This window comes from Topomyia yanbarensis, chromosome 2, assembly GCF_030247195.1.
Source record: "Topomyia yanbarensis strain Yona2022 chromosome 2, ASM3024719v1, whole genome shotgun sequence".
Classification (NCBI taxonomy): domain Eukaryota; kingdom Metazoa; phylum Arthropoda; class Insecta; order Diptera; family Culicidae; genus Topomyia; species Topomyia yanbarensis.
Window position 1 is genome coordinate 196,352,933 of NC_080671.1, and position 21,564 is coordinate 196,374,496.

The following is a 21,564-nucleotide window of genomic DNA, read 5'->3' on the forward strand; positions in this document are numbered from 1 at the left end:
TATTGCAAAACTGACAACAGAGAAAAATGCGATCAAGGATGAAAATTATATTAGCAATCTGGAGAGAAACGGAGCAACAAAAAAAGCTTTATTGTCTGAAACTACATTCGTATCCAACGTTTTCAATATAATCAGTCGAATTTATCATCAGAAAAATATAATTTAGGGGGGGGGGGGGGGGGTGCGTCTGATGTAGTGGGCCAATAAATCGACTTTTTATCCGCTTAATTGTTATTGAACATCTAGAAGGGTCTCCCGCTATTTCTGTGGCCACGCCGAACCTCTTTTGTTTCAAACAGCCATGCATTCCTCGTGTGCCGGCAGTAAAAATACAGTGTAAACAATACACTTTAAACTACTTCTACCCAAATTATCAAGAGAAAATACCTAATGGTTTATTTTCTAAAGCGTTTTTTCTGTGATGCATTTTAATGTGGGACACCCTTCAATAGCGTTTTTCTCGAAACCGCATTTTTAAATTGGCGAACACGATAACTCAAAAACTACTCAACGAATTGACTTGATTTTTTTTGATGAAATGCACAATATGTGAAGCCTACCGTACCCTACCCCGCTTTACTCTAATATCAAAATAATTTCATTAGTATGTATTACTAGATAAAAAATATCATAGGATGTTGATTTAATTCCTCGATACCCCGATATTCTATATCCATTTGTTATGTTCATGTTGTTTACTCCACAATACTTCACAGGCAAAACCGGCAAGTCGATGATAAACTGAATCGAACCACGGCTGGCCTTCAACTGGTGTAATTTTTATTGTGGTTAAGAATACATAACCAACACGGAGTATAGGAACGAAGCATAGGATTTAAATTATTGTTACAATGTAAATTTGGAGCAAGACAACAATGACGACAGTCCTTTATATTTTACTGGTCTTCATAAAATGGAAGGATGAAATCACTCTTTTTTGTTTTTGTCCTTCCTTTTAGGATAGGATATGCATCAGAACAAAATGAAACGAGTGCGTAGATCTTCGCAAACCAACATTTGCTAATTTTCTACTACACTGTCTTTACCCCTTTTAAGACACACATAGGTGCACAATAAACGTCAAACTAAACTTTGATCCCCGAAACTCTAGATCCTATATGCCATGACATAGTCCTATCTCCATATGTTTCTTCAATTTTATGCTTTAAGATCCGGTCCATTTGGAATTTGGTCGTTTCTTTTTAATTACTGTAACGTCACTAATTACCGTAACAAGAATCTAATGACAACGGGATTTTTGTTATTCAGAGGTTAAGATTTTAATAAGATTCATTACCACCTTCAAAAGTTATTGAAGATAGTACGTGTTAGACGTGAAAAAATAGCACACTCACGTTGAGACCCCCCCCCCCCCCCTCCATTGTTACATTTCATCAATTTACGATTGATGCTCAAAATGACGAAAATATGGACAATTTAATTAGAACTTTTTCCAAAAAATACGACAATATTCTGTTTACATCTTTTTATGACAATTGCAGCTGGCTAAGCCGAGCCTTAACTTCACGGGACATTTGTGTGCTTTCATGATTGCAAATTTCTCTTTTGAAAGCATTACTTCTTGTAAAGCTGACCATTAGACTAGTACCAATTTTAATTTATTTTCGGAACACTGCTATCCCAGCAAACGAAAACGAATGCTCCCATGATCATGATACAAATTCACCACCACTGAATAGTGTTTTGATAGTATTCGGAATGGGTTCAACCCATGAAACCATTATCATTATGGTCCGGAAGATCTGATTCAAAAACCATTTTCTGGTGTATTTATGGGTTTTTGAGACCATGGCGTTTTGATGGTTGTAAAATTTAGCGCGGACCATTTTCACGGTATTTGTATGGGGTTGAATGGTGTTTGAACCCATAAAAATTTGCTCGGGAAATCAAATATGCCCATATGCTAAATATGTGCTTTTCCTGATAGCTCACTTCACTCACAAGACTTCTCAGGTTCCTATAGTAATATACAGGGAAAATCGATAACAAACTTTTAAAATCCAATAAAAGATTCCACAGTTACCCCTGTATACCTCAAAGCATAAGGCCGCGTAGCTTAATTTATGACAAAGAACTTTGCTGAAGGTTGCATATAAATAGGAGGTTACCGGAAAAAATATTTAACTTCGAAGGTCAAAAATATTATTGAAAATATTTTATTCTAGCATGTACTAGAAAGAGTGAAAACACATAACTAACTGTTGATCTTTACACCTTAAGGTTCAACTAAGAAATATTCGAACAGCTGCCATTTTTGAAAACTTTCGCAGTTTTTTTCGCCCCGTTTGCAAAATTTTCATGAAAATTAATCGACAATATTTAAACAATACATCGAGTACATTGATTGATTTTCATAACGATTGTGTAAAGAGGATAGTAAAAAAACTGCTTTTTCCGTTTTCAAAGATGGCTGTTCAGGTGTACACTACGCGTCAATCTTTTTTAGGTGAACTTTCAAAATATATCCCGAGAATTCTTTGATGCAAAAAATAATACTGGCATTTTTTAATGGATATATTGTTTCCATCGCCGATTTTTTAATATATTTTCACATAAAAACTCAAAAAAACTCTTGTAAGTGAACTAGAAGTAACCGAGCAAGTTCATATTTTGTATAAGGCTTTCGATTCAGTGGTGTTCCGAAAAAATCAATGTTTGTCCTGGTGCTGTTCATTCATAGGCGCTCCAAGGATAAAAATCTTGATTTTTGCCTCCGTAACTGCAGATGCCTTGCAAAATCAACAGCTTGTCGTTGAATTTATCTGAGAGGATAAATTCACACCTGAGTTCGATTCCCAACCCCTGTACGTCAGGGTAGAAATTTTTCTAACCTGAAAAAAGAGCCGAAGACCCTAAGTTTCAAGTCCCTATAATATAAATTAAAAAAAAACTTTGTTGAAGACATGAATACTCCGTGTATTCAGAATATCGAAATACATGAGACTATATGTGAAAAAAGCGTCTCATCGTATATAAACAATATAATTCACATTCTATTCAAGGTAGTCTATGAAGCATACAATAAAAAATATTGAAAAGAACTGGCTTTAAGAAAATTTCTTAAATATCGTTATATATCTCGATATACTGCATTCATGTAGCCTTAATATTTTCAATAAAGATGTTTAAAATGACAGTATCGATAACTTTGCTGAAGACATCAAGTCTCTTACTATTTTTGAAAAGATAATTCTCCATAATTACTTTTAGGAGATTTAATCACCAAAATCATTACATGAAAGATGCCCTTTTTCGTTGGAAAGCTTCTTCGAAGTTGTTAAAACTCAAATTTGACCCTTTCGAAATGATGTTATCTTGACCGTCAGAAAAGTTTCCGAACATTTATTCACCTTTAACAGTGCACTCGGTATTTTCATACTTTGACTTAATTGACATATTATAAAAACAATTATTAAAAGGCTTCTGTTAGACTAATTTTCTTTCTGAACTTTCAACAATTTATCAAACTTACAAGGAATTTAAGCATTTTCGCAAAATTTACGATTTTCATCAACCCCACCCCTTTTATTTGAAACTAAGTTTATTAAAATTTGTTCGACCATCTCCGACTAACCAATGTGCAATTGTTGGTCACACACACGCAGACATTTGCCGAACTCGACGAACTGAGCCGGATGATATAAGAAACTAAGTCCTCCAGGCTTCGGTTAAGAAGGCGATTTTCAAGGTAATTGCATAGCCTTTCTATAGAAGAAAAGAAAAAGTTTCATGCATTTCTATTAGCATTATGCGTTAAAGGAAGTTAAAAATATACCCAAAGAAGTGGTTCATGATTCATCATTTTTGATTGAGAGCCTTTATACATCTTGAAGACCGTTGAGATTTCAATTGAAATGTCTACATGATAAGACTCCACAAGCATTCCAATTTGGCCGTTATCGTTGCTCTCCTACACTAGGAAGTCAATTAGTACGATCTACACGATAAATTATTTCAACAGAAACAGTTCAATTTACTTTGATTACCCAAACAAAACCCGTACGCTCTAACGTTTTTTTGTTTTAATTATTTCACAACATACACAAATACAACTCAATCAGTAAAAATGTATTGTGTATTTTAGCAAGCTTTGGTTTGCTTAAATCACATCGGTCGCAACCCACGACACATCATACATCATCATACAAAGAGTGCGAAGACAATCCAAACCTTGATATGAGATGACGAGGGGTAATCGTCAAACTCATAATATTGAATGTTCGACACACCCAAATATACTTATCTAAATAGTATATTGTTCTACTATTACCACCCCGTTTGCCGAATGATATATCGTTTCTGACAAGAGAGCCGACATTTTCGCATTGGATATCGTTCGAGTTATTTTTTACGAGTTGTTCAAATATTGTTTGTTTAGATATCTTCTTCGCTATCGACATATTCGCCCAGAGCGGCATCGTCTTCATACATCCAGCATCCCAACAACAGCAACCACTGATGACGTGATGTTACGATTTCGTATAAACAACGAAACAAGTTGAGAAATACAGCACTGCACACTGATTTCACACACCAATACAGCGCCCGTTCCGATCACTGCCTCACTGTCAACGCAAGTTGATAGCTTTTATCTTCAAACCAAGGAAGCGCGTGACTCACTGCCTTTGGGTGAGTAATTTTAGCAGACTTTTACTGCAAACTGAAATATTTTGCACTTCCTGCGTTTCAAGGGAACATCACATAACTCAATTGAACCCATCAATGGACACAACGGATGACACTTTGCTGCTGGTAATTGAATCAATCTTCGTCGTTCTTGTCTTAGATCACCCCATTTTACATTCCGTTTTACTCTGAAATGCGTCCACTTTCTTAGCACCAAAGCAACGATATTTGCCCCATTGGATCACGAAGGCACAATACATTTGTTGATTAAAACTGCGCACTGAACCATTTCATTTTCATCACCTAAATATCACATCATGTGAATAAACATCGGCATCCGATAATACCGCGAAATTTTTTCTCATTTCCACAACACATCGCAATTCCTTCGTTACATAGCTGCAGCTTCCACTCTCTACCGGGTGTATATAAAATAGTGAACTAGCGCACGTGGGCGTTCGCGTAAGCTTGACACGTGTGACAAATCCTGCAGTAAGGCACAATTGCACCGAATTCGCGAAAGACGTGCTACCTGCCACCCTCCGGATGTTGTTCACCGGCTCTGGCGTTGTGCTCACGGAGGCCTATTCTTCACCGACACCTTGCTAGAAGAATAGCTCCCACAGTAAGCGTTGAGAATAGCGCGGGATGGCTAATACGACCTTCTATCTCGCGAATCGTCTAAAAACTGAGAACGTCTAGGCGGGTAGCCTAACGTACGTGCGACTAACGCGACAAATGTACAACACAATACAAGGAAACCCACCACCGACCAACAACCAACGATGGACGACTACGATGACGACGATGGTGCTACTTTACGCTGTGTGCACTTTTGTTGTGACTTCCCCGGCTCGCACCCATAGACCGGACACCCGGAGAGCGAGAGGCAATCGGAGTGCGAGAAGAAAAATAAAAGCACAACACAGACCCAAGTTAACACCGGGGAGTAGAAAAAAATAACAAAATACATTGAACTTGGCGTGCGGCTCTACATACTAAATATATACGGATACGATGGTTTCTCTCTTCAAGTTCCTCTAACATCCCGATAGACCGTGACTGCTAGGGTGTTTCTGAAGAATTTTTTAGTCGAAATTGAGACGATTTTTTTTAAATTTCAGTGCAACGTCTTCAAATTACTTGCTGTTACCCATTTCTATTATAATTTTTGGTGGTTAACTTTTATTAAAAATTGTCGTCATAGTAAAACCTGAGAATGTAGGTACGTTGAGTTGTTATTCGTAAACTTATAACGCCATTTTAAAATTTATTTTGGGTATTGTTCAGATTCGTACGGACGCGTTGGATTTATAACAACTAAAGTAGTAGAACTAGATACATAACTATACCAATTACAGCCAATCAAATAGAAAACAGTGTAAACGACAATTATAAACCGTCAGTACTGCAATTCTCTCCTGATTGGTTTCCCCAGTGATTGGTTAAGATCTGGAGAAAATTTTCAATATATATATTACGTATATTAAGAAAGATTCACTTTCTTTGCTTTGTATCATATTCAATTTTCAAAAAAAACTTATTGATTGCATTTATACTAACAAGTATGTCTGCAAAATTTTATATTGAATTTCGGAGTTTTGAATGACTTGGCAAAACTTTAAAGGCGTTTCTCCGTAAATGCATGTATTTAAAATGGTACACATGATGCCGCGAAAACGATTCAACCGATTTTGATGAAATGTTTACCACATTACAGGAGATCAATGACATTGCCTAGTGATCCAGTTTTTACCGAAAAATATTTTTCTCAAATAAAAACACAAATCGCTATGCATAAAAACATGGATTTCACATCAAGATGTAACGATATGTTGTAAATGTAGTAAGTATCATTTTAGGGATCAGACTTTGTCAATAATGTATCCTTAATACCCCGTAAAATTGTTTAACGATTTTGTTTTCTACTATTTAAATTTTAGTAAAAGCAAATAAGAAATTACTCAATTCGAAGCCACATAAAACAGAAAATATGGAAATTTCACTGCAAAAAATAAATACAGGGTGTTTGGTTCATGATTAAGAACCTTTCGACGGGAGATTGACTGTCATATTTGGAGAAAAAAAATCGTTCTACACATACCATCAAATCTCAACCGTTACTAAGTTATTGAAGTTTTTGTGTTAAAAACTTAGTTGTCTTAAAATAGCTCTAACTCAAAAAGTATAGTTTGTATTTCAAATCTTTTAGATCCATTGAATAGGTGAGAAAATTTACCATTGAATGATGTCCTCAAATGTTTCGGCTAATGAGGTTAAGGCTCAAGTTACCTCAAGGCTTGGTGGTATGCGTAAGAAAAATTGTGTTCAGCTTTGCCACCAGATTATCCATTTAAACCTTTTCAAAACTCTAAAAGAAGAATATCAGTCGATTTATTAGATCTTCACGATTCAATTCATGCAAAAAACCTGCTGGAAAAACCATCGGCTTAGCTGGATGGTGCTTTTGAAAAAGTGGCTGTGATTTTTTATCACACTACCACACCGAGCTGGGGTACGCATCACAACTGCGCAATGAAAAAACCACAGCCACTTTTTCAAAAGCACCATTTAGCTAAGCCGATGGTTTTTCCAGCAGGTATTTTGCATGAATTGAATCGTGATGATCTAATAAATCGACTGATATTCTTTTTTTAGAGTTTTAAAAAGGTTTAAATGGATAATCCGGGGGCAAAGCTGAACACAAATTTTACTACGCACACTACCAAGCGTTCAATTCTAACACATGCTTAAAAAAGGTAACTTGAACCTTAAGTAACCTTTTCACAATAATATACTTAAAATTTAACAATTTTTATCGATTTTTTGTTCATTTCGCGAAAATCCTAATAGTTAACATCGCTATTTTAATTCAGATTGTTAGTCTTGAAGAGCTGCATAATTTGTTCTTCAACATGATACACCTATCTTTTCTTGTTTTCATGTGTTTGGGCTATTGAACTTTGATATTTTTATCTCATTTTCAATAATACTAGCTCTTATTGAAAAAGTATGGCACTTATAGCACCTTTTCTTATTTTTTTTCGAAATCCAGAAAAATTTTGCAGAGAAAAATGTATTAATACCTTTCAGTTAAGTGTATTTAGTATTCTATTAGAAGTAAATTAGTTTAAAGTTAATGTTATTTTTAGCATTTACGTTAATTTACTTAAAAAAGTAAATAACAAACATCACCATTATTATCATCGAAATAACGCATCTCGACAAGTTTTACAATTCTTTCTTTGGCTCCATTCAATTATCTCTTTTAGTTTCGAAGCAAAATCATTTTTATCACCTCACTTCATATGCAAAAACAACGATTTCGAACCCACTACATTTGTGGTGAGGTCATGCTGTGGCAACTATTAAATTGCAGCGAAATGAAAAGCAATAGGGATAAAGTGTCAAACAACAAGTTAAAGAGAATATTAAGGGACACCAAATGAACAATAGTAACGATAAATTTAGTTGAATAATATTTAGAATAATTACTAAAAACCCTCCAAAAAACGCTAATTTTGAGTTAGTAAAAAGTCATTCAGTACACTTAACTAAAGGATATTTGTACATACAGCGAAAGGAAATTTTCTCAGCTTTCCAATGAAGCCTTGCAAATAACGATATAAAGCATATTTTTTAGATTAGGGACCATTCATAAATTACGTAACGCAAAAATTGCCCAAAATTGACTCCCCCCTCCCCCTATGTAACAAATTGTCACAAATTTTTCCATCCCCCCTGCCCTGTTACGTAACTAATCCCAAGAAAAAAAATTTTTCTTCGATGAAAACATATTACGTTACGATCTAGTTAACACCCCCTCCCCCCTATGTCAAAACTTGTCACAACTTGTCGTACCCCCTCCCCCCCCCTAAAAGCGTTACGTAATTTATGAATGGTCCCTTAGAGGTGTATTTTTAAATTTCGATTTTATAATCATGTGGCCATTCGCATATTCGCGTGTATTCTTGAATGATCGCGCGTCTAGTGAATATGAACGTAATTTTTTATTGGTCCAACTGAGGCATGAGTCTAGGCTGCTAGGACCGAGGGTAGAGACTTCCGGACGTGGCCGATTCATGATCGCGCGAGTGGTGCATGGGTTAATGCTTGAAGCCGCGTTTGTAAGTTTATAGGTGCCACAACGTTCACTTAATTACCGGGGTGTTTCTATGTTGGAGAAATCGCGGGCATGAGTATGTGTGGGTGATTGCAACTGCATGTTCGCGTTTGTGACCAAGTTTGTGTTATCGCGAAAATCACGTGCGTTTGTACGTATATGAGCGAAAATTCAATTAATTGTGTTAGTGTTAGTATGAATCTAATTTAAAATATAGTAATAAAAGCAATCATAACATGCCGAATAAAGAAAAAAAGATGCAAAGATATTGGTTAGAAATATACAAATTGACCAATACTATTTTGGTATACATGAGCAGTGGAATAGCAAACTAATAGAACTACAACAACAACACACTTATGAAGTATAAGAGAAGAACACATGTACGTTGCAATCAAACTACTTTAACTCGTCTAAATGCCATGCCATATTCACCATTAACGACAATTGCATTCTGTTAGAATTTCATCCTGGTATGTCATCATGGATGATCGAAGCAACAACTTTCAACATAATTGAGTCAATCTGGCGGTGGTCGCTTTGTTGTCTCCAAGAAGTGGAATCCAGAATAAAAACCAACTGAAATCTGGTAAATTGTGAAGAGCCTCTGGATAGAAAACGACTTGATTTTTAGTAACACGTACAAGTTGCAACGCTAGCCGACGGGCATAGCGTAGTTCGTAAATCGATTGCCTTGAACGCAGCTCATCTGGGTTCGGTTCCCAACCACAGATTTTTCCAAAAAAGATTTCTCTAACCCAAAAAAAAGGCGAATGACCTTAAGGTTAAAATTTCTATATTCAAAATTTAAAAAAGTTTCTGCGTTCTGGGCAATTAGCTTTTAGAATTTCAAACCCAATATGATAAATCCTAACCACCCTAGTAACCCTTTCCATTCTGTGCGAAGCGTGTCAGCTACGAGCATACAGTGTGTCAGGCCCTCGCTCATACTCTTTGGTACACCTTGATTAAAATTATTTAAAAGAGGTGAAACATATATAGAATATTTGCAAAAATCTTTCACATGTCCAAATGAACACTGAACTTAGAATTGTATCAAGGAGTTGAAGATAGATAAGGAAATTTGAGAATATATCCTGTGTCACTAATATAACATATTATCTTGTTGCCAACACAGTAATTAATCAAAAAACACATGTGCTAATCACAAAAAAGCCTGGCTACCACGCGGTGTAAAACAGGTAGTGCAATATGCGTCTAATGAAATGAAACAACAGCGGCTAAAGGAAGGTAGGAAGATAACACCCGAAAGCAGACCGAAACGGTCGTTTGTTTTTAAGCTTTTATGTGCGATTCTTCCCGACTACACGTTCTAGCCCACCACCCACAAAATTGCACCTCATCTATCCGAAAGTGTGTTGTCGGGTGCTTAAAGCTTGTCGCGTTATTTAGCAAGAAGGTTGTTGATCTTACCAACATGTACCTAGATTATCTAGAAAGTACGGCTGCGCGCCACGCAAATTTTGCCATCAGAAAACAAAAAACGGCAGATGAATATTGATACACGAAAAGCGGTAAATACCGAATGGCTGCAAAACCGGACACGGACTTTGTTGTGATTCATATGACGGTGGTTTTCCGTCTCAGACACGACAACTATTAATGCTACCGTTCCAAAGGGAGTCAAAGTGATTGCGCTCGATTAAAATGATACTGACATATAAATGGCAAACAAAACATTGTGCTAAGGAGTGATTATTTATCCTGCATTTGTTCTTTACGCTGAAAGTCAACGTCTGTTAGACAAGGAGGAAATTCGCCAAAAAGATTTGTAGTGTCAAGATTTTTTTTCCCTCACAGAAATTTAGAATAATAATCTTTAACAAAAGTAGCCAAGCTTTAACTTACTTTACAGGGTTGCAAAATGGTAAGGATACATTTAATAAAACATTTTTTTTTACAAATAAAAACATTTCAATAATTACTGAGCATATTCCACGATCCCATTAATTTTCCAGCTCTTGGAAAGAAAATAAAAAAAACGTACGTAGATCGCTAGATGAAGCAATTTAGAATACACTGCAAAAATTTCAGAACGATCAAAATCATTTTTGCGTGCTAGGTTTCCGGCCAGCTTAAAAAAGCGGCTCGAGAAAAACGTGTCAGTCAAGTTTTCAGTAGACTCAGGGTATTCATAAGAGGCGTTGTGGCAACATTGAAAATTTGAATTTATTTATTTTTAACGCTTTCCATATTTTGACATATCATTCTGCGACCCTAAAGCATCTTAATAGCAAAAAAATCGATTTATAACAATTCCACGCCACTTTTCTTCTTAACCAGTAAATTTAGCTCAGTCAGCTGTAATAACTAATTTGCTTCAGTGAAGTTTGCAGACTTAATTTCCAATATTTTAACTCAATCTCATGATTGCCCCCACCGAGCTCTGCGTCCCGGAAAGGGTGCACAAATAGACATAGACCTCGGATCTAAGGTGAAGAAACTGAGAACCGTGTGATGGTGTGAAAATCTGCACCGACTCGAAAGTATCAAATGTTGAACGCCTGTATAAACTGCCTTGCATAACGCGTTGTTGAGAATTCCATCGCAACAAAACTGAAATCCAACCCGTAGAAAAATCGAGGAAAAGATAGTAAGCAAATATGACTGGTTCCATGATACTGATACGATGAAAACAACCAGCTAGTCGTACCTACAATCTTCTCGATAGGGAAGTGCTAAAAGCTCGGATGTGCGAAAGTTTCGCTTACCAATAAAAGCAGGCAAAAGGAAAAGTCAAAAGGTTTCACTTTTCCTCGCTACTGCATTTCCGGCTGGACTCGAACGTGCTCTAGTGGCATGTCGCAGCCTTCCGCATTCAGAAAGAAGTCGGAAACATAGCAAACATATTCCCTAATATTTCCATAGCACACACGTACTGTCTAAAACATAATTTGAAGAGTATGAACTGGGACATGTGTTAGCGTGGCACTAGTAGACATGCACAGTTGAGTAAACGACAATACTAAGTAAAACATATTAATGCGAAAATAATCATCGCAACATGACAGACTAATTCAATGCAATAGGGTGAATCACATTTTATCTCATTAAATAACAACTCGGATGTATTAGTTCGAGGTCTGAACTAAACTAAACCTGAAATTACGTCAAAGCGACTGCCAGTTTATCATATTTATCGTACGATTAAAGACGCACACGGAGAGACTTTTATCAGTAGATACCATTCTCCTCTGCCATTACATTGACTTTCATTGGTGTGCTAAAAATAGACACCAAGTATAACCCGCATGCACCCCTGTTTCACCGGAGCCGCATTAGTTGAAGGTGAGAACTTCGATTGTACTGTGACACGCTCGACACCAATTCGCGATAATTTCCAGCAGCTCAAGCCTATGTTTACGTATATGGTTTGAAGCACAGCAGCATTTAATAACGTGGGCAACTTGTGATTTGGGATTCTAACTTTGTAATGTTGGTCATGCGAATGCAAATGAATGCGATCAACTTACACCGTTCTGTTCGACCACACGCAAGGTGTAGACTTAGACATCGTAAATCAACTCGATCAATACCTAGCTGGTCTGTTGAAGAACGGATTGAGGACATTAGTTATAAAATTTTCTGATCTTCGAAGAGTGTTTGCGATGAACTTATCAGTTTTATCTTCTTTGCGCAATTTGTGAACCAGAAATCTTTGATGTCCTTGTAAAAATTGAGGTTTTATGGTACTCTTGAAGAACTTCTTAAAACTTAGAGTGCTATAAAAATAGAATTGCTACTTGATTGTGGTGTGCAATGGTGCGATTGACCCATTCTGAGAGAAAAACTTTTCTATTAAACATCTAAATTATTTGATACTAGCGACTGAATGCAAACATTTCACAATATTACGCGTGAACACAAAAATTTGAATAAAAGCCAAGTGATATGTTCAACATACCTATTCTTTTGTCCGACTGAAAAATCAGAAGTTGCCTTCAATCAACGAAAACAAACAGAGAAAGCTGCCACAGTACAGTACACGCTCATTCAAAACTACTCAAAATTTGAGTTTCCACTACTCAATTTTAAAAACCGGGGCAAACTGTCTAAAAATGAGTATCGATTTGAGTAGAATTGACTGAACTTTTGAGTAACCATGAGATTATCAACTATTTGAGTGAAAAAAAAACTTACTGGCGCACGAAGTGGAACAGCCCGCACAAAAAAATTGAAAATAGATTCAAATATTGATTCAACAACAAAAGAATCAACGAGGAGACATTCGGAAAACTAAAAGGTAAGTCTTCACAAGTATGGTTTCTTTTTTAAAATAACATACTTTATTATTTTGCAGATCCAGTAGCACGAGATCCTATTTACAGGAAAAAGGAGAAAGAACCTCGGAATAAATTTATAAGCATCGTATTAACAACTAGAGATGCAGGTAAGTGGAATTGTATATACAGATTAATGCGTTTGTTAGTATTATTAAAAATACAGATCGGTTAAATTTCATATTTTGTCTTTGCGTAAAAAGTACTCAAAATTGAAATTTTGTACCCGAACTCAAAACTGAGTAAGTGAGGAAAACTCAATTTTTGACCATATGCACTTTTTATGGAATTGAGTGGCTGGTCACTCACTTTTGAGTTATTTTCAATGAGCGTGTAATGTACACGAGATAAGATGTTGCAACGAATAGAGAGGTGTGGTGACGCTATGAATGCAATAGTGTGCGTTGTTCACGTAAATCGATAAGTTGCTGTCGCACACCTATTTTAATGACCAGCAGTGTAATTCGACATAGATCTTTCATTAGGGCTTAAATCGCAAATGTAAACAAACAGCGTTTTTGCTATTATGACATTATGCGACAAAAATACTACAAGATTGAGGTGAAAATTAGTTTAAATGGTTTTTATTCGATTTATAATTAAAGAAAACAAAACGGCTAAACATGCATTTTCTTCGAGATTTCGACTTAGGCCCTTCTTCTCATATGGAATATAAAGGCTATGTTGCAGCAGAGCACAATCTGTCCATATACCCTCGCCATTGCATTATCTGTGATAGTGTAGTTACTAAATTGAATGTGAATAAAGATCGAGCAGTCCAGTCCAGCCACCGTCGCTGGCGGTTGGTTGTTCGCTCTTAGAAAGAAACGGGTCCTACCGCTACGATCGATCATAATGGTGCCGTGACCAGGATAAAAGTATCTGGATCGGGATAATGTGAGTTAAGCGTTCCTGCCACCGTTCCAAAATGGTTGCTTCAATTTGGTCATCAGTTAACCATTCGACAATTTTTGAGTCGAAGCTATTTTGTTCATTGCCAACGGTAGCAATGTAGGAGCACGGTCCTCCAGCAGCCGGAGCCCAGTTCTCCATCCATCGGAGCGCAGGGCTGTATTCATCAGAACAAAATCCTCTAACCGCAACAATTTAGTCAATCTTATGTGGATTACGCATCATCGTTCCGGTTCATGAATTAAGAGTTATTACGTTTCGGAAAGATCCCTACTTTCCGCAAGGCTCGGAAACGTTCCCAGTTTCCAGTCAGTGTACCGTGTTTAGCGCTCAGAAAGATCCCTACTTTCTGCGAGGCTTAGAAACGTCCCCAGTTTCTAGCCAGTGTATCTGATATGTACTCAGAAAGGTCCCTACTTTCTGCGAGGTTCGGAAACGTCGCTAATTTCCAACCAGTGTCCTGAAATTGTTTAATAGCAAGATCGTCATTTGGAGAAAAATCATAAGTGCTTACGAAGTATTATTGAAAACATTCGTTTTGGTGGGGGAGTATGTTGCAGCAGAGCACAATCTGTGCATATACCCTCGTCATTCCATTATCTGTGATAGTGTAGTTACCAAATTGAATGTGAATAAAGATCGAGCAGTCCAGTCCAGCCACCGTCGCTGGCGGTTGATTGTTCGCTCTTAGAAAGAAACGGGTCCTACCGCTACGATCGATCAGGCTAAACTTACATTTTTAGACAGAACCGGGGCGTATGGTTATTATTCACAAAATTATTCTTTAAACGGCAGTTCTATTATATAAATGATAAGCAATATCTACTATGATCATGTCTACTCTATAGTTATTGTACATAAACGTTCGAATATTTCGATATTTTCATGAAATTCGGAGAAAAGATGCAGGCGCCCTTTCATTTGCATTTGGTTTATATGCGCCCATATGCTGAGCCCTATTAAAAAGTATATTGTCAAGCTCGCCCATTTACCCAGCCATACCCAGCAAGACAAAGTCAGTTTAGCCCATTTACCGCGCCCTTCTGAAAATTGTGTTCACGGTTTAGCCCTTTCGCAAATGGTGGTTGCTGAAGGGCGAAATCACGACTGGAATGCAAATTGGGCGTAAGCATTTTTTTAGTTTCTACCCACTAAAAGCACATAGGAATTAAATTCTTTGTTATATTGTCATAAGGTTTAACCAAAGATGCTTCAGGGAAAACATGATCATAAAGTAATTTATACCTACAATAAAAACTACATTTAGAAAAGCATCGCCGAATATTGAAACTGATTTTTCTCCATTTGAGTACATTGCGACTTAGGCCCTAATGAAAAATCTGTGTCGAATTTAATGTTTCTCAGTTTGTGTGTGTTCGCTAGGGTCACATATTGCTTCATAGCTCTTTTTCCTACAATTTGTATGCCAAGTAGTCAGATTTCGTTGGTGACAACAATTAGTTAAATGAGGTGAAGTGAAGGGTCGATCCTTTTTGTATAATTCAGCAACCCTATCAGAATATCACCAGCAATACCTGAACGTCTACTTCACACTTAAACATGCCAGTACTGACAATCATCGCTTGATGCACAAGCTACCTACACTGTAGACATCGATAGTTGACCCAACTGATAAACGGTGCTTATTCAACAATAGTGTCCTTCGGTTTCGAGGCTGTCGAAAACCATAGGTACACCTAAAAAGGCTAATACGCCGATAAATAGAGCAAACGGAAACAAACAATAATAAATATGATTCCGGTTTCAATATAATCGTCATATGATACAATGTGCCTAAAAACTTCGAAAAATGATCGGATATTTTGATTACGTGAGTCACGAAACAAACAAAATGAAATAAATTACATTAGGTACAAGTACATAGCAATATTAGTAGATTTGGATCAGTTGCGTCCTTCAATTTACACCTCTATGCGGGTACCGGTACAAATGAAAATCAAACTATGATACGACAAAAATAGCGGATTTTCCCTTTCAATGTCATGCCGTGCTATTGCTAGTTTCAAAAAGAGCTGCCCTAAACTTGCAACCATTCGGAATACAAATCGATGCCATGCAACTCCTAGTCGAGCGCCTAACTTGTCGTGGAGCGTTTGGAAAACTTTTTTCGGGATATCCAACACCTACAACGTACATCGAAGCACAGTGCAAGTCTGCCTATTTCAAACAAAAAAGCGACCAATAAAACTGTTGTACCGATGTGTTATCCTTTAATTATCTAAATAAGGTGAAACGTTTAAACCGGTAACCCTAATCGCATTCATTTTTTCGCTATCGTTTGAATTCTCCCCCTGTGTGTATAACTGTACATGCAACTTGTGAAAGAAACGACATACATCTACGAAATACGTGAATTTGGGTGAGTACTTAGTTAACCACATAGGGTAATGTGCCTATTTTGGCTCTATTACGGAGAATATCGCACTATTTTTGAGCAACTGTTAAGGCTGTGAACCATTTGGTGAAATTTTTAACTTTTAGTTAAAATCTGACACTTCGAAAGTTATTTGCAAAATAACCCTACTCTGGAGCAAGATGAGAGAAAGGTGGGAACATTTGACACTTTTGAGTGTATTAGTTCTATACTTGCAAAATTAAGCATGGCGGCCGGGGCCCTTGAAGTGAACATAAACATCCGAACGAGCATCCTGATTCTTTGGCGCACAATGAAAAGTGAGAAAAGGCCGAGCTTCACCTCGGATCTACAAATTAGAATACTTAGGAACACCTTTAACCTCGTAAAAAAACCGATAAAATTAACGTTGACCGAACCGAAACAAAACTTATGGCAACAGAAAGGCCCACTACGTCACTTGTTTGAGCTTTTCTTCTTCATATCCTCTTGATTTTTCGGCTTCAACAATGAAAAATGACAACCGCACTCACACACAGAAAAAAAATGTGCACACCTGTATCCGTCTTGACTCTGGAGCATGGTTAAAATTGACAGAGCGATAGTTAAATTTGACAGCTCGATGGTTAAAATTTTGCCCATGATGCAGAATAAAAAGGTGGAAACATTTTCTGTACCTAATTGAGGTTGTCAATATTTTTCAATACAAAATTAAGGGATAAAGATGGAAACGATAACGTGTTGTCTTTAAGATTTGTTTGGGTTATTTCATGAGGGACCATCCATAAATGACGCAGAATTTTTTGAGTAATTTTTAACACCCCCTCCCCCATCGTAGCATTTCGTCACAAACCTCTAAATACCCCCTGGTAATTACTGTCAAAAATTACCCAGAGTGTTTGGATTGTAATTCATTAGATTCGTATCTGGTAAGTACGAGAGCCATTGTGTGATCGTAATGAAGTTCGGAACGTTGATTGTCAGCCATTCTTGGTTCACCCACACTTTGTGAAGCCTGTTGTTCAGTAGACTGATGCTAGTGAGTTGTTCGCCGAATTTCGATGCAAATCGTCATGAATTTTTTTTACTTTGCTCTAGACCCCCCAGGGACAACTTGACAGATAGTGCTTGTTTCATATATGTACCACCGATTTGATGGTGGCACTAGTATGCCTTCTCTGTACGACTACCACGAACAACGAAACAAAAAAGTTTCAAGCGAAAAGCGTGTTTCGTTACGTGTATTATGAACGCCGTCAATGCGACTAGAACAACATTTAGAAAAAGCGTATTCCAAAATGTGGATAAAAAAACTATTATTAGAGAATAAATTTATCGCTAACTGGAAACCGTCAGCAAAGTTACATACTATTATAAATTTAGCTGGAAGTCGTTTTTAGCAACCACATCTCTTTCTTCCTAAAATGTTTTGGTTTTCTTGTTATATGAAGTTTGTAATCGGTAAATCGTTTGTGCTTTTTTCTCGAGAAATGTCAATAAAAACATTTTGGCTAATGAAAATAAATCACCAAGCTTAACAATTCGTGAACCTGCGACATCTTGGTTCAAGTTCATTAATTCATTCCTAATTCATAAAGTGGTAAGAGGGCTAGCGCCAGAATATCTGCATTCACGAATTGTACGGGGTAGAGACCTTCACCAGTATGACACCCGATCTGCAAACGACATAAGGCCAGCTTCTTATCTATTAGCATCCACGTAAAATTCTTTGTTCTATAAAGGGTCAAAGCTTTACAATACACTGCCAAGGGATATTAAGGACGAGACTAATGTGAATGTGTTTAAAAGAAAATGTTTGTTATTTGTTAAAAATGGAATAAGAGTATAATTATGTAATTTTTTGTGAAATATCTACTAGATAAATAAATGTCAATCAATCAAAAGAACGTCAAGAATTCTAGTATTTGGATCGGGAAATAAACAATATATGGCCAAGGCTCCGAAAATGGCAACCACAGGCGAAATTTTTTTTATCAAATTTTGCGTCAAACTGTTTGTTTTCCGTATGTATATAACCTCTAATATTAAAAAATATGAATGGTGAGCCCAGAAAAACATTCCTTGTCTGTCATTTTTAAAAGTTTGTTGATGCTACTTGCATGGCCTGAAAAGGACTAAAAGACCGTAAGGAGATAAAAATGTACACAAAAACCACATTTTAAACTTTTTGCCTAGAACCGCATTTTTCCATCGTAGTCTAGTTCAAATTTGATGAAATTGCTTGAAAAATTGAGATGAATATGGATAAATGCTTATTTTCAATTGTGAAGTAATGGAAACCATATATCTTGTAACATGACAGATCAAAAATTCGAAAATGTTTTATGGACCACACTAAAAGCATGCATACAATGTCTAACATACATTTTTTCTTACTACTTTGAGTCTACTTTTTGAAAGTGTATTGTGAAAACCTTAAAGTTTTATTCATTTTTGAGAAAACACAGTTGATCTCATGTAACGTGACAGATGTTTTCTGCTATAAAGCAATTCCATCAAGTTTGATTCAATTACGTCAAGAATGGTGACTATCATCGATTCTGATGAAACATTTTACGTTTCATGTATATGGGAGACTAAGTATTTAGCATTATTAAACAAACAGTTTTTATTTAAGAGTAATATTTAAAAAGGGCGTATCAGATCAGATTGAATGCAATACTTTTAAAATATATTGTTCGAAAATTGCATATTGGTGCAGCAAAACTATATTATAGCGAGTTTTAGGGAAATAATACTTCTGTGTGAATATTTCTTGGTGAATTTTTTCAATAAGAAAACAAAAAAAATGTTAAAAAATACAATTACAAACAAAAACAATTTTTTTTTGTTAACCAAAACCTAAAAACTGAAGAAACTGTAATTACATTGTTAGGAAGTTATTAGCAAGAGGCAATTCTTATACAATACTAATACTAAATATAATTTCGAAACAAAATGCTCTTAAGAAAAAATTTCCGAAATATTTTGATTTTTTTCTTCAACAAAAATATCTAGTAGTGAAAATACGCCCTTTTAATAAATAACTCACTGATACCAATCGCAAAAACATAACACGTTTAAAATTTAATATCAAAAAAATGTTTAAAATATGATTGCATTGTGGAGAAAATGACAATAAAAGGTTTTAGCATATTTCAAATTTTTTTTAATTATTAAATTTTAATTTTTTTATTTTAATTTAATTTTTTACTTTAAATAATTTAGTTATAGAATGCATTACAAAATTCTCATGAAAAATTGTGCTTCAAAATGCAGATGTTTTTAAGTTATTTTAGATTTTTTTCGACATAATATATTACTTCGTGAAATTACGACCTTTTCATAAGTTATTCACGTTTGTTCATCAAAACCAATATGTTTTTCAAAATAAACATGAAATTTCCCGTTAATACTCAGTTTCCATATCAAGGATGATTTGTGCACAACGGTCTCGATATGCTTGGTTTAAAAAAAAATATAGAACTGTAACGTGACAGATTCTGGTTGTAATGTGGCAGATCATTGAGAATACTCTAAAAAATCGAAAATAAAATTGTTCTTCAGGAAAACTATATTTCAAACTCTTCCTTGTTTTCCAAGCTTCAACTTAAAACTGTGTTCATGCAAATTTGGGGGCCAACAGAACAGACTTTTTCAATTTAGTCAGGCAACCTTCAAACTCACTGCGAAAATTGTGTAACGTGACAGACGTATTAAAATGACAATAACACAAAAATCGTTCATGATAGAATATAACTTTCTATAGAAAAAATGTGCGGTTTAGTGACCTTAATAATGTGCAGTTGGAATAGAATCTGATTTTATCGTTTTGGCTGATTTATCTTATGAAATATGCGTTAAAATGTAATGTGACAGACAGAAGCCGTGACCATATGTAGGAATTTCTACACATTTAGCAAAATTGGTTTTGAATAGAATGTGTGCGCTTTTATCGGAATACTGGCAGCAAAACGGTAGTGCTCGGTTTCAGCAAGAATGCTGCCGGGAATGTACAATTTTGTTTGACTCCTGTCAGAGTTTTGTTCGACTTTTGCAATAATTCTTTCCGGATGATATTGCGATGGTTTTGGTACGGATCCATTCAGAATTATTCTGGCATTTTACTCGGCTTCAGTCTGATAGAAACCTAACGGAAAGGCATCTACCGGTGATTTCATGCCTGGGAAGATGTTGATTCGATCCGGAAGATTGTTATTTGTTATTGTTATTTATCAGTGTGCAATCGGGCTGTCTCAACAACCTATTTCTGCAACCTATGTGCATTAACTGTACACCTATCGTCTATCCGTTGCACCTGACAGTGTGTGCAGTGCTTTATGGTCACACCTACAACCGCGCACCCGGCTTCCCATGAGTGCTTTGGCGGCTCAGAGGTGTCCTTCCATGTTGTTCAGGGATACATTGGTCCTATACACATCCATGCATACAGGCATACATACGGGCTTACATTCATACATACATACAAACTATTTGGCGCAAGTTTAGAGCGTGTAACGTCGTGTCATCTAGTCTGTCATCCTATGGAAAATCATCCTACCATCGCCTTGAGGTCAACGTCATATTGGCAAATTTCGCATTGAATCCGATTCTGTCTCTTCCTAATCCCCTTTTTGTCTCCTAGGTCCGAAGCGGATCAATCGACTATTAATTGAAACGGTAAACATACTAGCAGTATTATTAGTCCTTACTCGCGAATACTTTTCCTACAACTGTGCTGTTTCTTCTCTATCTTATAACATAACTCGATTATCCCTGTTCTAGTCAATATACATATTCATTACATTATGGACCAGGCAAACCCTTAATTTTTCTATTATTATTATCCTGAGTAGCTCTACCAGTGAAGGTATTTTAGGATTTCGTTAAAAAGAATCTCTGCCAATAAAGGCGTAAGCAATATTTATCCACATAAAGTTTGCTCGAAACGAATGTCCGCCTGGTTCGACTCGAACAGACCACACCGACCCGAACGGGTTGCCGATCATTTCTGAGAGCCGGTGTGCTTGATCGAGTTTAATAATCATAAGAACATGTCCTGAATAATTAACTATCTCTTAGGTGCCAGTCCTGAACTCCTTTCCTGAACTAGCCTCATACTCACGATCAAAAGAGTCGACAACTAGTAGGATCAACATGTCCCCCACCCAAGCGAATTGATCAACTTGCAAGTAGAAGCACATATC

The 21,564-nt window shown here is 36.3% G+C and overlaps 1 protein-coding gene across 6 annotated transcripts in view; it reads right to left on the reverse strand.

Moving 5' to 3' along the window:
* The window catches only part of LOC131682570 (cytohesin-1), a 108,169-nt gene that overhangs the window by 80,518 nt on the left and 6,087 nt on the right, over positions 1–21,564 (reverse strand). Inside the window, exon 1 of one of the 6 annotated variants that reach the window (XM_058964146.1) lies at positions 5,414–5,450. The exons of 1 other annotated variant lie outside the window; for it this stretch is intronic. The gene's annotated coding sequence lies outside the window, so the exon portion shown is untranslated. Of the gene's footprint in view, positions 1–4,822; positions 4,929–4,950; positions 5,367–5,413; positions 5,451–21,564 lie in introns of those variants that run through there. 4 more of the 6 variants (XM_058964143.1, XM_058964144.1, XM_058964145.1 and 1 more) reach the window with 4 other exon arrangements.